Source organism: Aptenodytes forsteri, unplaced genomic scaffold, assembly GCF_000699145.1.
Source record: "Aptenodytes forsteri isolate BGI_AS27 unplaced genomic scaffold, ASM69914v1 Scaffold182, whole genome shotgun sequence".
In the NCBI taxonomy this organism is placed as follows: Eukaryota; Metazoa; Chordata; class Aves; order Sphenisciformes; family Spheniscidae; genus Aptenodytes; species Aptenodytes forsteri.
The window spans coordinates 596955-614786 of record NW_008795932.1 but is presented as its reverse complement, the minus strand read 5'-3'; positions in this window follow the sequence as shown (position 1 = coordinate 614786).

Here is a 17832-nt window from a genome sequence, read left to right as displayed (position 1 = left end):
GTAAAAAATGTCTTCCTTATATCTAGTCTAAATCTACCCTCTTTTAATTTAATGTCATTCCCCCTTGTCCTGTCACAACAGGCCCTGCTAAAAACTTTGTCCCCATCTTTCTTATAAGCCCCATTTAAGTACTGAAAAGCTGCAATAAGGTCTCCCCAAAGCCTTCTCTTCTCTAGGCTGAACAACCCCAACCCTCTCAGCCTTTCTTCATAGGAGAGGTGTTCCATCCCTCAACATGTAGAAGCTTTGTGAAGAAAGCAAGACCAGTAGGTAAGGTACCAGAAATAAGATCTCAAATAGCACCAGAGAATAAGGGAAAAGAATTGAATGCAGCAGAAGGTGCTATTTAAAAAGTTTGACAATCACCACGCCATAGGTAGCAAGGTCTTTACGTCTTCTTGTGCCTTTATTGCTTCTCAGTCTCTCCTGCCTTACACTCCTAATTCTGCCCATGCAATGGCTTTTTGAGGTGTCTTTTGGGATTAGAGCAATTAACCTGCCAAAGAGTTTGGTTCGATATAGAACTACCTCAAAACTGGAGGAATGACAGGGACACTGTGTGGACCCCCTTCTCTCTCCTCCTTTTGCCAGAACACTTGTTGCATGTTCTTGCAACCCCCAGACTCTGCACAGACCTGCCTTCTCCAAGAAATATGACCTGGAAATGCTCACAGCAGCTTGAGGTTCACCCTTTTGGGAATCCCTCTTCTTCTGGGCATCCTGATAAGTGTGTGAAACCAGTCGCTGCCGGCCAGACTACAACTTTCAACCACAAATCTGCTGCCCCCGCTGACAGAAGAACATTTCCTTTTGAAAAATGATGTGAAGAATTGAAGAACTGAAGTCTGGGGTCGTCTTTAACATGGTCAATAAATCCATCCCTAACTAACTTCCTTTATTCATCTTTACACACTTCTACTGAAAGAGTTATAATCGCTGTTATAAGTGTGCTCTTGGTTTTCTGTGTTTTTAGATCCTGGTCTATGAGGAAGTAATAGTGAATATAATTGAATGTACCATTGAATAGCAATATTTATTTTTCCTCTGGTAGTGTCTCTGGAAATGGTCAAAATGGGAGAGCTGTTCTAATAATTCACTGGAATTTATCATGACAGTTTTCTTTTTGACACTGATAATTGGAGATCTCAGATCATTTCTCACACCAATAGCTTTACACAGTGAAAACTAAGATGTTTCATGGTGTTAAAGAGTCTATTTATTTCCTCTCTTTTTAATACTTTTTTTTTTTTTCCACATTGGTCTTTTCCAAAGTGAACCCATAGCTGAAGTTCCCTCCTTGTTCCTTTCTTCTTCATTATTTGTGTTCAGTCTTTGATTTGGGTCTTTTCAGGTCTGGTCCCACATCTGATCTGTTTCTACAATCATGGTACATCATCCTTGAGGAACTCTTGACTGCATTAAATGTGTCTTTGACCTCTTTGGGGCCAAGAATTTACCCTGCATACCCTGTTACTGATAAAGTATGTGAACTCTTTTATCTGCTCAACTCTTTCACTGCTATGTGTATATGGCCAAGTTCTGAGTTTAAATGAAATTGAAATAAAAAAGTTACCTCTCTCTTTTTTTTTTTTTTTTAAATTCCCTGATCTCTAGAAAAGATTTCTCACTTTCACTCTTCTACTTATCCTGTGTCAGATGCCTCATTTTTCCTCCTTGGCCTTTCTTCTTCTTTAAGTCTCCCTATGCAGACCCACGAAGCGCCATGTGCAGAATCATCAAGTATCACATATTTATCATAAGGTGTCATAATTCTCACATTACTTGCTTGCTAACTTTATGAATACAGATAGCTACGTATAAAAAAGAGGAACCCTGCTAGTGCTTCCCAAAGAAAACTGCAAAGTGACTTCAATTTGCATAAACCAGCACAAAATCAACACAAGAGACACTCCTAAACTCATACACTCATTTTATGGAACATAAGAAAAATGTAGCCACAGGACAAACATTTCTTTGTGAATCCCTTCCAGTGAAGCTTCTAGTTCCATTAAATATCTAAGGTTTTGTTTCTCCCCGCTCCCTCCCCTCCTTTTTTTCCCTCCCCAACATTGCTTGCTCTTGAACAATGTAGTAGTACCGGTGTTGTAAAGCCTTTTACTTAGACCATAGGAACATTGTTCTCTGGCTCCAGCTGCACCAGCTGAAGAAAGCTAACATCTTCAGCTGCCCCTTCCCAGAGTTTGCCATCTCCTCTCTTCTGCAAGTCATGCTGTTTGAGTGTGATTTCTAATCCTTTTCTGTCAATGTGAGCCACGTTAGAAAAGATCTGTCAGCTACATGCTTTTAAGCAGCCTAGCTTTTTTTTGACCAAAATTTGTGGAGGAACAGTCAAGTGCACCGCTCAGTCAGCAAGGGGTGGTTGGGACATAGTGTCCTACTGCCTTCGTGATACCACAAAGCAAACAAGAGACAAAAGTATGAAATACATTTCAATATAACTAGTTTGTAATTTAGACCAAGCTCATCGAGGGATTATGACTGAATGTGCTCTGATATTGTGCTGAATATCATTGCTGAATCCCATTTCTTTCCCATTCACTACTGCAACCAACTACAATAAAAAATGGAGGGTTTGGATAGTGATAGTCCGGGCTGGAAACCAGGACAAGGTGGGGTGCAGGAGAGACAACTAAGGTCTGCATCTCTTATCAAATCCAAGCTCCTACCCTGTGCTGTTCTTAGAACATCAGCAACAAGAAAATTGGGCCAGATGAAGCTTCTGTAGCTGTGATAACTGTTTCGCACATTGGCCCTCTGAGATCCCTCACTGGAAAGCACTAGATGTGTTTATCCTATTTTAAATCTATGGGAAGAAATTTTTCTGAGCATTAAAATGGTGAAAAAGTAAATATTTATAATGTACTCACTTCCTTTTCAAGTCCTTCAGGACGTGGCCTGCTTTTCATGCCTGCGATGCTACCTTAGACTTTGGACGTTGAAATAAAGACTGTATGTGTGATGCTGGAACAGTCAGCTTGAAAGACTGATCAAGCTTATCGGCCTCCTGCTTAGAAACCTATCAAAAAATGCCAAGAATTAAACTATGGTATTAAGAAGCCTGCCATTTCTAAGATTTGTGGCACTAGCAATTGTCTTAATGCCTTGGCAGGGAACAGGCTGTGAATGGATTCGTTCATGTGGTTTCTCTAATTGTTTGGCAGGGAAAAGATTACCTCAAATCCTTGTGAAAACTGGATAGAGTATCACAGTGGACCTGAGCTTTAGATTCAATCTGTGCCAAGCTCAGGAACACTTTAACACCAGTCACTGATTATTGGATGATTCCCATGCCTATGGTGTTGTACAAAGATCAATTTACTAGTCCTCTTACCACATTTGTGACATGTTTGACTGCAATTTTTGGGGACTTATTTCCAGAGGCAGTAGAGCAGGGTAAGGAAATGGTAGGCTTAGCTGGCAGCCACCTGCCATTGATGCGATCCACAGCCCTGGGTTGGGGATTTAACTGACTTTCTTGCTAGGCCTTGCTAGCACAAGATGCGCCCTATCGGTTTTTCATGGCAGCACTACAGAACTCCTCTCGTCAGCATGGCTAGGAGGACACTGGCTAGGCGGAGCTTGACATGTTCACATCTACGAAGTTGGGTCATGCAATAGATCAGCTGCGTCATTAAAATGGAAGGGAGGAGATACCCTGAACACCTATCTTCTGTCTTCTGCTTTCTTCTACTCAACTCATGCTGCCCACGGATATCTCAGGCCAGCCTTACTGTTACCTTAGATTTAACCAGGGCTTGTTAGAAAAGGACATTTTGCCTACAATTCCTTAGAGAAACCTCTGTGCAGAGCTGACAAAGACACCAAGTGTTTGATGGGACTTACGAAATCTACTGAAAAAGTGGGAGGTAGTTGATTGAAGAGTTATTCTGCCCTGTCAAACAGCCCTGTTAAGACCACATCTAAATTTATAGGGTGCATATAAGAAGATATCCTGCCCCTCTGCTTAGGATTAGGCTACGTAAAGAGATTGATGAAGCTGAGCAACAAGACAACACCGTGAGTATGGATCTGGTTGCTATAATTGACAGATATTTCAGATATAGGCATTAACCAACCACTCATAACGAGGATGGTGTGCTTCTTTCTATGAGACTATCTTACAAGGAAATAATTTTTGGTTGGCTTGGTTTGGCCTCCTGAGTTCGATTCTATAGCAGAATCTCAGCAGATAAAAGCTAGTGTAGGCCCACTGCGATGTTGGTTTACACCAACAGTGGTATAGCTCTTTATGTATGTCCTCAGGGAGATATTTCTCCAAGGACCATAGTGTTCCTTACTCTCAAGATTATTGTGAGGTGGAAATCACTGATTATAAAATTCCTTGATGCTGTGGGGTGGAATAGACAATGTCTGATTATATACTATTTACTATACCTTACATCCATTCTGTCTTGACCTGACACTTTTTACTTTTTCCAGTGAAAGGAAAAGCTGGAGAATGGGCTGAAGAGTGGGCTTGGGGGAGGTGGGGAGATAAATCAGATCAAAGTGAAGCAGAAGTGGACTTTAATAAATGATTTCAGTAAAAACCACAGTAGGAAACTTTGTTTTGTGATATATGTGCCCACTGTAGCCAGACCTCCCTGTACATAACTGTAGATACACCAATCAATTTCCATTAATTTAATCTCTTTCTTGCAGAAAATTGAACAACAGCAACAACAAAGAGAGTCAAAATGAAACAAGCTACAAAGAAGGACAGAACAAATGTCTCCTAAACTGAGTGCCACTGAGAGTTTTTCTTTCTTCTTGGCTACACTGTGTGATATTTTTCTCCACGTTTTCTGCTCCGATTAAGAACACTTTCATCTTCTGTGATGCTAGTAGTGCATGGGCCTGTACAAAAGCATGCACACAAATGAAGACTAAAGCTTCATCTCTGCTCAGCAGCACTGGCAATTTACCATCAATCTTGTCTGTTAACATAGAGAGAGGGACAAGAAAGGATGTATCTTCTCAGCAATTCAGGGCATATGCTTTCAATGCTCAAGTTAAAAGAAAGGCAAAGAGGTGAAAAATCTGGATCCAAAAAAAAGACGACAAGTAGAATTTCAAACCAAAATTTGGGCATTAAATACTCTCACTAAGCTATAGCATCATTGCAGAGTTTCCTGTCACCATGTGACGATGTCTAAAGCTACATAAGCGCCTAAAATTTTAATGTACAGGCACGCACTAAAACATTGCAGTATTGACTTTGCTGTGTGCCTCATCCATCTGCTCATACTCATGACAAGTGGGATCTGAAGAACAAGTGTTTTGCACTTTCATCTTGTGGGGGGCTTGCCCTGTTCTTAGGAGTCACTGAATAAACTATGAAAAAGAACCAGGCTTGTCTGGAAAGCTCTCTTAAATGTCTGCTTTTAGAGTGCTTACCCATGAAGTAGAAAACCATCTTCCACTCTCTCTCCAGCCTCTCAAGGGAGTACCTTCCCAATGTTATAATTTAATTACTTGCCTCTTAGTCACAGCTGATTAGGAAGATACTAGATTGTTTAGACTAAAATTCCCAAGTTGTATAGAGCTTCTTGTATGCACCCCTTTCAGAAGACTAACATTTATGATTGCTAAAGGCACAGTTATACATCTAGGAACAAAGAGCACGACCTGACCTACAAAGCAGGGAAAAGCATTGGAAAGCACCTACACGGCACAGTAGATGAGCCACTCATTTAGCATTCCCAGGGCTGGAGCACCAATGGGAAAACAGTGCTAGTGAGATCTTGGGTGCACAAACGAGAGTCCTGTGACTAGAAGCTGATGTTATTTCCCAACCCATAGCTGTTTGTGGCAATGAGGACACCAGCTCTGCGAGTGACCCACAGACAGGATTTGCAGTCTGGATATAACACTGACAAGTGACCAACTTAAAGAACTCAATCTTTTCCCTTTATAAAAGAAAAAGAGGTAACAAAGAAAGACTGGAAAGTGTTTTGATGGCAGTGTATAAAATGCTTTTGCAAAGAGAAAATATGGGGTAGTAAAGTAGTAAAGAGCTCTTTAACCTAGCAGGGAAACACATTGCAAGAAGGAGCAGCAGGCAGTGACAGCCTGGAAAACACTAATAACTGGCATGTTTTTAACAGTGGAGGCTATTAGTCACTGCAACAAACAAGCAAGGGAAGCTGTATGTTCCCTATCTTTTGGTATTGTCAAATCAAGTCGGAACATTTTTGTGGCAAACATGCTTTTGTCACGCAGAAATGCGAACCAGCTCAAGTTAGAAAAAAACAAAAAGGCAGACCTTAAAAAAAGATGCAGAGAAGGACAATTCACACTGCTGATGGAAAGAAGAAGCTGTCTTATGGAGAGAGGACATAAAGTTGGGGACTCTTCAGTTTGGAGAGGAGAAGACTGAGGGGGATATGCTCAAGGTTACTGAAATAACAGTGGTGGTGGATGAGATTATTTTAATCCACTGACTAGGTAAAATTCCCTGAAATTATAGGAGACTGATTTAAAACAGAAAAAATGGAAGTAAATATATATATATTTTTAAACAGAGTAGAAATGAACTTTTGGAGTTTTGCTCCCACAGGAGTTGTGAAGACTGAAAATATAAAAATATCAAGGCCAAAATCGTGTAAGGGAATATCTGGGAATACAGTGAATAGGTCGGGGTTATGTTCTTTACCATCCCTAATGCAAAAACTGTGGAAGTTGTGAGACTATAAGAGGAAAGGACTGCAGACAGTGGCCAGGTTTGTGTGTCCTTCTTAAATAACATCTCCTCTTGATGCAGATTATTGGTCTAGCCAGACCCAACCTAGTAGGATATGTTTTATGTTGACATATTCTTATGTTCTTTACTACAGCACAAGGTAATGAGTGGGGACCTGACCTGTTTCTACATGTGGTCAGACAATGTCAGGCCTCTTGAAGTGTTGGCTGTTGGCCAGTTCAGCAGGGTGAGACTGAAGCAACCTACCTGCCTCCTCAGGTTGTGCCTTTGGGTTTTGTGCTAGGAGAAATGATGTCAGTACTGGGGCAGACTGTGTCCATCCAGACCAGAAGTGGGAGTTCTAATGTCCTACTTGCTGGCTTGACTCGGGAGAGACAGTTCTGCTCATGGTCCCTACTCCATGATGTAGATCTTCTAAAGACAGCAGTGCATCTTGTGTCAGCAGTAGAGCACAGTGGGCTCCATCCTCAGATGTCTTCCTCCCCTGCATCTGTCTCATCTTCAGAAGTGTTGTGGGTTGACTGAGCCAAAGGGAGGGACTTATTTGGGAGGAGACCACCTCATGATGAGGAATTCAGGGGAATAGTAGGAGGTAGAAGGAGGGGGGAGAGGCAGCCCAAAGCTCTATGAAGGACCATCCTTTTGCTTTAGATGCCAAAACATCTTGCTAATACCTCACACTGAGAAGCAACTTTTTGCCCTCATGTTAGTCAGGGCAGCCTCTTGGCTTCTTGCTTTGATAGCATATAAAAGCTATATCCTCATGTGAGTGATTAAGGATTCTTTCTGATTTTAGTCTCTGTAGAACTGAGGAATGGAGAGTTTTGTAGTACATTGGTGTCAGACACAGTAGGGAAGAGTTAAAGCATTCCAATTACTTTTCTCTTTTCCTTAAAAGAAAAAAAAAGAAAAAAAAAGCAAGATCATTCTAGAAACACAATTCTATCATCACATTAACTAGGGAAGGAGAGGTACCTCTTCTAGATGTCCGTATCCCTGCTAAAGGGCTATTATTCCTGCAGGTCTTTTTCTCTGTTTCATCTGCTGAATTTCAAGCAGTTTCCTAACAACTTTCTCATGAGCACCCAAACCCATTTGAGTTTAGCTTCAAAGTCCATCAAGCCCAAGATTCATTGATGTTGTACCAACACTCTAATACATGTGGTTGGGATTGTTTTCGTTTGTCTACCACAGAGCCATCATGTCACATTTTGCTTCACATTAAATCACTGAGACGAAAAAAGAATGTTCTTGTGGATGAGCACAGGACTTAACCCTAGGAAATGTTGGTTCAGTTCCCATCTTGGTCACATATGCAGCAAACCCATCACAAGCCTCTTGATCTACCTGGAATCAAATTCACTGGCAGAAGGGCAATGAAACCTGCGGGTCTCATTTCTCTGTTTGTATAATGAAATGGTCACGATATCCTAGTCCCTTGCGGAGTCTGAGGATTATTAACCCCAACACCCAGAATACCCTGATATTTCCCTGCTGAGTGTTATATAAAAATCTGGAGGGAAAGACTAATCATACATGAGGTAAACAAGTAGCAAATGGATTATATGAGAGTAATTCCATGTGCAGCATAGTCTAATAGAATTAACATTCGAGTGATGACAAATAGAGAGCCTTTGGGGATGAGAGTACTGGAAACAAGGAAACAGTGAAGAGATTCCTAAGAGGTGAGAAATAAACCATAATGAGCTCTATTTTTTCTCCCTGTCCCAAGCATGATTTTGCTTTCAGGTGCTGAATAATAAGTGGTGCACACAGAAAAAAAATCCATCTGTCTCTGTGCCAGGTTTCATTAAATGTTGGCCACAGAAGTAAATGGAGTCATAAAGAAGGCAGAATGGTAAACGAAATACAAAGCACTGAATAAGAGAAATGGCATTTTATCATAGGCAGCATCACAAGAGGTAGTTTCCTTTCTGGAGTGGTAATGAGAGCACTGACATCTTGACTTCAGATGTTTCCGTGAGTACAAAAATGCCACAAATTGACTTGTAGTGGGAGAGAGACATTTGCTGGAGTCAGAGACCAACCACTGTGAGACTGAGGGGGACTTCATAGCGGAGGGATGCAAACAAGACCTGCGGATGTCAAAAGGAAAAGCTCTCGCAAGCTTGTGCTGCAAGCAGTGCAGACCTGACTGTCTTTTCAGAACAGCACAAGTTCATGTTGAAGGTCGCTGGACATAAGCCCACATGTAAGTATGGGTTTTGTGGGCATGGAAGGAGGGGATGTCCCAGCATCTCTTGCACCAATGCCATATGCTGATTCTTGAAAAAATTTGCCTTACAGACCTTCCTAGAAGGTTCTCATCATGTAAAAATAATGGGAGACATGGAGAGCCTGAACTCAATAGTAGTATAATTGCATTAAATCCATGCTGTTGCAGAAAGACAGGAGCATGACAGGCTTTTGTCTGCTCTTCAGCCACTGCTCCATCAAAAGACGTAGCTGTAACCACATAGTGTAAGGGAGACATCCAGGCAGGAGCTTTTCTGCTGTTAGTTCCCTATCCTTCCCCGAGATCCTTTGATCAAGACTTTAGGACTTGTTACTCCTCTGCTACAGCCAGCCATTTCTCAAGGCGCAGAATGAAGAGGTTAAGCTCTGACCCCACTTGGAGAAGAGCAGGACTTCTAGCATGGTCAAGGCTGGCTGTGAAAATGGCTGTGCAAGGACATTTCACAGAAGTGACATGAACTCTCTCTCCCAATCTCTGCAAGCCCAGATGCTGCCCAGAAATGAGAATTCTCTATCAAAAGTTGTAGGCATCAAGGTTTGGTTTTGCTCCATATTAAAAGTAAAGGAACACCATTTGAAATCTTGGAGGGAAAGGACAGTTTGTCAAGAAAATGCCAGTTCCTGTCTCCTTTCAAGACTTAAAGATAGGGCAGGAGAGGCTTTCATTTCAGCCAGTGCTCAAACAGCTAAGCCACTGACCAATTTGGGTGTGTATCTAGGCTTATCTTCCAGAAAATAAATCTATGAAACATATAAACCTTTCCCATATCCATGTTTCATTAAAAAATAACTATCTGAAAGAAAAACAAACAAACATGGTATTTCTATCAAAGCAGAGTGGACTAGTGCTGCAGGGGGAACCTAGGGAAGGCAAAGGACTGTGTTGGCCTATATCCTGTGCTGCTCTTGTATGGTTACCTTCATCTTAGTTAAGTCATCTGAACTTGATCTAAGTTAAATCATCTTTATCTTGCAGCAGGTATGACTTTAGATTTGTGGAAGAGCATATGAGACCTGGGCTGGCTTTGTGAGTCACAGCACTTCCCCCAACCAAATTTAGGCATTTACTCAGCGACGATTACTAATGCATCTGAATTGCTCTCTTTTGAGTACAGGTGGAATCCAGGGTGCCTTGCTTCTACATAGACTCCTTTGCTGTACGTGATCATGGCTAGTCAGATGTATTGCTCATTGAGGGATAGACAACTACAAGTCATCTGTGTCTTTAAGAAGCTCCTCTACTAACTGTGTGGCTTTAAATATCCTAAGGGGCTCCAGCAAATCTATGCTCCCTGCTGAGACACCTCTGTTTGAACACAGAAGGAAAAATGCATTAGCTGATGAAAAGATACTAATAATGCAGAAAAAAGTAAAATTCTTTCAGCTCTACCGTAACATATCCAAGCTGTTTGGAATATTTGGCTCTGATTGTGTGTGTGTACCCAGCGATGCGTTTACTTTGATCCAGACATTATGGCAACAATTTCCACTGATAAAGTGTGCTTCTGTTAATGAGATCACCTGGGCCAGTGATTGGAGACAGGACAACTGTGTATTCATTTCTAGGTTGTTCAGATATTCCCTGCTTTGTGTTCTGCCTCCAGTCACAAAGTCAAAGTAAATATCCATCAACGCAGCCACACTTCTTCTCTGACTTTCCCCTTGAAATCACAGTTTATTTGCATAGGAGAACTTGGCATCAAACAAGAGATAAGACAAGCCAGGGGAAAAAAATATGCACTGTCCCTCAGTTTTCTCTTTGTGCCACGAGGAATAAATGAACTTGAAATAGTGACTTTGACTCAGATGCTGATAAAACTATCGGTCATTGTTTTACCTTTCCAGGGGGTGGGGGAACTCATGGGAAGTTCAGGGCTAAGAGAAGCTAATTCCCCATAATCTCACTCCTGTACAGGTTACAGGCCAATTGAGAGTGAGAACAGCTTGGATTGTAATTTAGAGTTGCTCTAAATTATGTCAACAGCCATCAGAAAACTCACCAGCAACTGGGAGTGAGACTGAAATGGAAATGCCAGTGCAACTCTGATTACAATGTTTGCAGCAAGAAAATTGCCAGGAGAAGGACAAAGTTAGTAAAGGGTTTGACTCTTGAAGTTGAACCCTTGGAAATCCATTCTGCTGTTTTAACGTTCACATCGTTACAACATCAGAACAACTCCTACCAGTGTATTAAGTGATATAGTTAAGTATGAATAACATCTGTGGTGTTAGTTTCCTTCTTCCTACTATCCTTTTCCAAGAAGAATTGTATGGGCAGCACAGAATTTGCTTTTGGGCTAGATTGATTTTCTTTCGTATTTTTGTAGAAGGAGGTCTATACTTGGAGAAGTCAGTAAGACATGTAAGGATCCTTATGTCTTGATGGAGATCATTCCCCAGTCTTTGACAAGCTCTGCTGAAACCTGATTATATTTACATGAGAAGGTGCGGATAGACTTGCCCTTTCTCCACCTCATGCCATGCCAAGCCAGCAGTCTGGGCTCCTGGTGCCTGGTTCTTGCTGAGGATCAATAATCTTGGAAGGGAAGACAAACAGCTTTGGCATAGCATGACAGATAATAAGGATCTAACATTAGCAGATTACTATTACTCAAACTACGAGGGTAGATTGAGTCCATTTCTGCCTGTATGCTCTTCCCCCTAGGTAGAAATGCCCTTCTAGTTCGTAAATGGTGAAATCTTAAGCATCAAGTATTATGTTCCCTTTTGCCATGTACTGGATTTGCTGATCTTCCTCCTGGAATTTTAGATATGAAGATAAAGACCCAGAAAGATGACAGCCTTTAATCTCATTCAATATTATGAGAATAATAATACTGCAATAATAACAATAACAATAACAATAATAATAATAATACTGTGATAATAATAATCTGTGACAATGCTGTGATATACAGAATAAATGCTGCTGTGACTGAGTCTCCAAGTCCATTTTCATTTCTCTCCTTTTTTCTCCAGGACTTCATAGCATCACTCTTGGGATTGAGCAACTAGCTGCTGGTGAGCGAGGAAAGTTAGAGCAGAAGCACCACCTATCGAGACCTTCCACTTTGTTTCAATTTCTTGACCTGCACCAAGTGTGAGCATGACAGCAGAGCATTGTTATCAGAGGGGAAGGCTGGCAGAGATTTTCCATTCTAAACACTGATATTCGATTATCTACAACAACTTTTTACTCTTTCTTAGGTTAACATTTTTTCCCCTGGTATCTGCCTCAGCAGATCATATCTTATTTGTTTTTATTTTTAGAAAATTTAATCGAAGTGGGTTTGGCCATTTTCAGGAATGAGGTTAGTAAAATATTTCAGTTGTTTCAGCATTTCTGAAAAATCCTGGGGACATTTCTATTCCTTTTGCTTTCAGTGAGCATTTTGAAAGAGCTTTTCCATCCCTGAAAAAACAACCTAAATCTGAACAAAGTGCTAGTCCTTGGAGATTTGACCAACACTAGCAGCGAAATTCCCAAATATGCTATCTGTCTGGATGTCTTCCAACCAAAAGCTGAGCAGGATTTTCTTTGGACTAATAGTTGTGGGCTATAGCAGGTTGGATATTCAAGATGAAGAGTTTTAATTATGGTTCACGGGGTAGGGCTATCTGTAGGCCTGGGGAATAAGGGATCATGTTTTGCACTCACAAGGGCTTGCACAGCTTTAGATCCTGATATGAGAAAAACATGATTCTGTCTCACTGTTCTCCTGCCACCATCAAATAACTATGAAGTTTTCTGGTGGAGTTTCTCAAGGATAAAAGTGAAAAGATATTTATAATTAAAGACTATATGAATAATAACATAAATGCACATGGGATCTAAATTACGGTGCCACATTGGATTAACAGTGCACTAACAGTTAAGATTCATGGTAGCATTTCCAAAGCTAGGAGTACTTGACTTAGTGACTATATCAATATATTTTTATTGTTATTTTTAGGCGTGTAATTATAGTGTAGGCAGATGGAAAAACAGGAAGAAATGAGAGTTGTTGGATGACACTCGTTCCTGTTGACCTAACTCCTTTGCTCCACAGTGAGCGGAGAAAAACGAGACTTTTCTTCTCCTACCTTAAAATCTTGTCAAGTAAATAAATTATGTCCCTCATTGTAATGCATCTTCTACAGTCCCCCTGTGCTCAAGCTCCCAAACAATCAATCACATTGCATTGTACCTCAGTAAGGAAAGACCAAAGGGCTGACAAAGAGCCAGCTCTGTGTCTGGTATATGTTCAAGTCAAATGAACAATAAGGCTGCAGACAAGTAAAGATTGTTCTTATTATTTGCATTTAGAAGACACCTGACCAGGACAGGAATCTGCCATTTTACGCATGTCAGACATTAACAAAGAGTTTTCACTTTCAGCACACATGCATTGGAATTGTAGAGAAAGACACAGAGAGGTGATGAGATATTCCCACAGTTGGGTTTTGCAAAGCAGTGGTGGACTAGGAGGAGAACCCAGGTGTTCTGCCTACCAGCCTTACATGTATGTCCATTGTCACAGCCCATCTGATGGGACTCTGAGAGTTTGGCTTCAAGAGTTTCCTCCATCCCTGAATAGTCGAGGGATGCACTGGATCTGAGCAGAGAAAAATTACGTCTAACTGTATTTGCAATGAGACATGAACTATTTCCCCCTCAACTCATTTCATGCTTGCCAGGAGGCTGGTGGGATACTGCTTTGGTTTCTAGTGAAGGTGGAAGCCTTTATTTCCTGGTCTGAGTCACGAGCAAAGCAGGTTTGGACTGTTAAAGCACCTCATCATTCCCACAGTGCTCATGATCATCAGCTGTCCTTTTGCCTGAGAAACTTAATACATGCAATGTGATCATGGGTGAAAGCTCCTTCATGGGGTGCAGGCTGGTTCCCTGGCAGACTGAAGAGGGAAGTGGAGTTCTTGGATATCCTTGTGGCACCAGTAACATTGAGTGTTACACACGTAGCAAGGATTTTACTAACCCTGAAATAAGCCTGCTCAAGTACAGCTCAATAAACCCTAAAACCAACAGTGAGGCTGCGGGAGGGGGATGCAGGGAGAGGGTGTTTAGTCTGAACAGCCTGTTCTTAGGCCCCACATCTATTTCTTCCTTGTGTCCAGGGTGGTGACTACAAACTAAGCTTTCATGATAGGTTCATTTGTAATGTGAGAGGAGAAGGGTCAAATTCTGTTGACTTCTGGAGATAAAAGTCCTTGAGGGAGGATGAATCAGCCCTCCAAAGGTGCTGTCTGCATATCAAAGTGAAACTATCATCGCTTAAGCCAGAGGTGCTCCATCTGCATTCGTGGCAGACAGAAGGCAGCTAGAAAATTTTGCAGCAGGATAAGGTTTCTTAAATTACAGGGGAGCCTGGGAATCCTTAAAATCTGCTGAGAAGCTTCAGTGAAACTTATTCATAGCCAGGGAAGCCTTGCGTGTCAGTGAGGGAAGATGTTTAGGGAGGTTGTCAATTCTGAATGGTAACATTCAGATGGGAGAAGTGTTATTGGATCATGACCTTGGATCCCAATACAATGGTGTCCCACAGAGAAATCCAAAGTGGCAGCTAGAAGGGGAGACAGTATAAGCTCACTTCACCTTTTATTGGTTTTTATGTTTCTCTGTTTGTTTCCAATTTTGCTATCATGTTCTTAAAGCTTTTTTTGGCAAAGATAAATCTCTCATCTTCCTTATGTTTGTCTGCTGTTGTAAGCAATCCCAGGTGAATCTGACAAACCCAAGGCCCCTCGTTTCCCTGGAAACTAGAAAAAAACAACCAACAAAACAAACCCTCAAAAGAGGTCTCCGTCAAACTTTTCTGATAGGATGTGTTTGAGGACTGACAAATCCAGGGGAGAAATGTTCACTGTTGAGCATAAACCAATGGCTTTTACAGGCAGGCAAGACAGCTCTCATTTCCAAGTAGCCACATCTCTAACCAAAGAAGGATGTCCAGACCCTGAAGCATCATAGTGAGGGAATTTTTTTCAGTTTAAGAAAAGGAAAACCAGGAAACTATGTTTCTCAATGCAGAACCAGGGCCACAATACCATGTCCCTGACACCCAGAGCAGCAATGTCCAGGGATCAATACTGCCTTTTACCTGAAACACAATTCCAGTTTCAGGCTTTAAAGTGTGAACAATATTGGCTGTCAGAGGTAACAGCAAAGATGTGACTCTGCCCTCTGTATTCCCAGAGGCACTGGGAATGGAAGAGAGACAGGAAAAGGGAAAGGATTGTCCTCTGAATCCAGGTCATGCTGTTAAGAAAATCACGTCAATGACTTCTTTCAACACGTATTTTGAATAACAGAGCATGCATCTACACATGTGGGAACACGGGTAACTGTGCAACAAAGAGTTTGGGCAATTCCATCTGAGCCTTTTGTAGTCCCAAAAACCAGTAACGAAACCACCAGCTACACTAATAATATTGAGCCACTCAAGAGATGAGGTGGGGAAGGGAGTCAGTGAGATTTTAGGAATCTGGGGTAAGGGAAGGGTCTCTATTTCTCTTTCTGCATCCCCTCCTACACTCATTGCACAACTTGCCTCCACCTTTATGCAGTTGGGGCTTGTCCCTGGGGACTTCATATGATGACTGAGGTTCCAGAAGAGCATGGCATCAGGGATGCTGGTCCCACTGGGAGGCACGCAACCATAACCCAGCACGATCTTCTCCCTCAGCCAGGAAGCTCATCTTCCAGGACTCAAGAGCCCCTCATGAACCCTGTGTATGCAGCAATACTGCTTTGGTTCACTCTGTCAAGGAAGGAAGGGAGGGAGGAGGATGAGAGACTGTTGGAGGAGCAGCCATTTTTTGGAAGAAGAGAGATGAGGGGAGATGCTCAATAATTCAAACAGGAGCAGGGCTGAGCCTTGCAGATTGGCACAGAGTGGGGTGCAAATCTAGTGTTCATGAGACTGCAATAGTGCTGGCACCTCAGTGGCGATCCATTTCACTAAATGTTGTTGTACACAATGGAGACGACTCAATCTGACCAAACCATACCAAGCTCCTTGTATGGTCAGAGTAGGGCAAGTCAATGGACTTGCTGGAGTTTAAAGAGTGATTTGCCTCATCTAAAGTATTGATGTGTCTCATCCTGTGTGGGCTCTGACCATTGGTTAGATCTCTGCTTTTTATAAATGTACCCAGATAACGACCTTGACTGTAGACGTCTAAACTGGTGTTTTGGGTTTGGCTGGGATTGAGATATTTATCTGTGAAGGTAGCTTCACAGAAGCTAGTATGAGGCTATGTTTTGGATCAGTGTTGATAACACAGGGATGTTTTAGTTACTGCTGAGCAGTGCTTACACAGAGTCAAGGCCTCTTCTGCTTCTCACCCCGCCCCACCAGCGAGTGGGCTGGGGGAGCACAAGTTGGAAGGGGACACAGCCAGGACAGCTGACCCCAACTGACCAAAGGGATATTTCACACCATATGACATCACGCTCAGCAATAAAAGAGGGGGAAGAAGGAGAAAGGGGGGCAAGTTTGGGATCCACCTATCCTGATGGGGAAAACAGGTCTTTGGGAGTAACCTGGCGGGGCTGATCGAGAGAGCTTTAAACTAGAACTGTTGGGGAAAAGGGATACCACGACAGGATTGCAGTAGATAAGCCAAGGGTTGGCATGGCATCACCTGAGGGTGGCAATGCTAGTGTGAACGTTTACACTACTCCTGGGAGCATAGAGGGCTCAGGAGCGTATGTGAAATGCTTGTATGCCAACGCATGCAACACGAGAAAAAAACAACGAGAGAGCTTTAAACTAGAACTGTTGGGGAAAAGGGATACCACGACAGGATTGCAGTAGATAAGCCAAGGGTTGGCATGGCATCACCTGAGGGTGGCAATGCTAGTGTGAACGTTTACACTACTCCTGGGAGCATAGAGGGCTCAGGAGCGTATGTGAAATGCTTGTATGCCAACGCATGCAACACGAGAAAAAACCAAGATGAACAGGAAGCGTTGGTCAGCTCCCAGAGCTACTATATCACTGGTATTAGTGAGACTTGGTAGAATGAGTCCCATGACTGGAGTGCTGGAATGGAGGGCTACAGGCTGTTCAGGAGGGGTAGGCAGAGCAGGTGAGGTAGAAGTGTCACACTATACATAAGGGAGAAGTTCGATTGCACAGCTCTTACAGTTAGTGATGATGTGGTTGAGAGCCTCTGGGTGAGGATTAGGGGGCTGGAAAACAAGGCGATGTTGCAGTGGGTGTCTACTACCGATTGCCCAGCCAGGATGTAAGCACTGATGAGTCATTCTATAGGCAATTAGGAGAAATTTCTGGATGGGTAGCCCTTGTCCTTATGGGAGATTTAGACTTCCAAGACATCAGCTAGGAATATCATACTGCTGTGACGAGCAGGTCTTGGAAATTCTTGATGTTTGTAGGAGACAACTTCTTGTCACAGGTACTCAGTGAGCCAACTAGGAAAGATGCCCTCCTAGAGTGGCTATTTATGAATAGAGAAGGACGCGTGGGGGATGTGATGGTAGGTAGCTGTCTTGGCCACAGTAATCATGAAATGGTTGAGTTTAAAATTTTCAATGTAATGAGAAAAAAGGACAACAGAGTTGCTACCCTGGACTTCAGGAGAGCAAACATCCTGGTTTCAGCTGGGATAGAGTTAATTTTCATCCTAGTAGTTGGTATAGTGCTGTGTTTTGGATTTAGTATGAGAATAATGTTTCATCAAAGTTCATTCTTGATTAATCTAGCTGATTCTTACTGTAAAACTCTTAATATGGCATACAGCCACCATAGAAGTGATGATATACAGTATTATATAGCAATTAACATCATACAGTTCAAATCATTGGCTATTCTCACCCAAAATCAAAT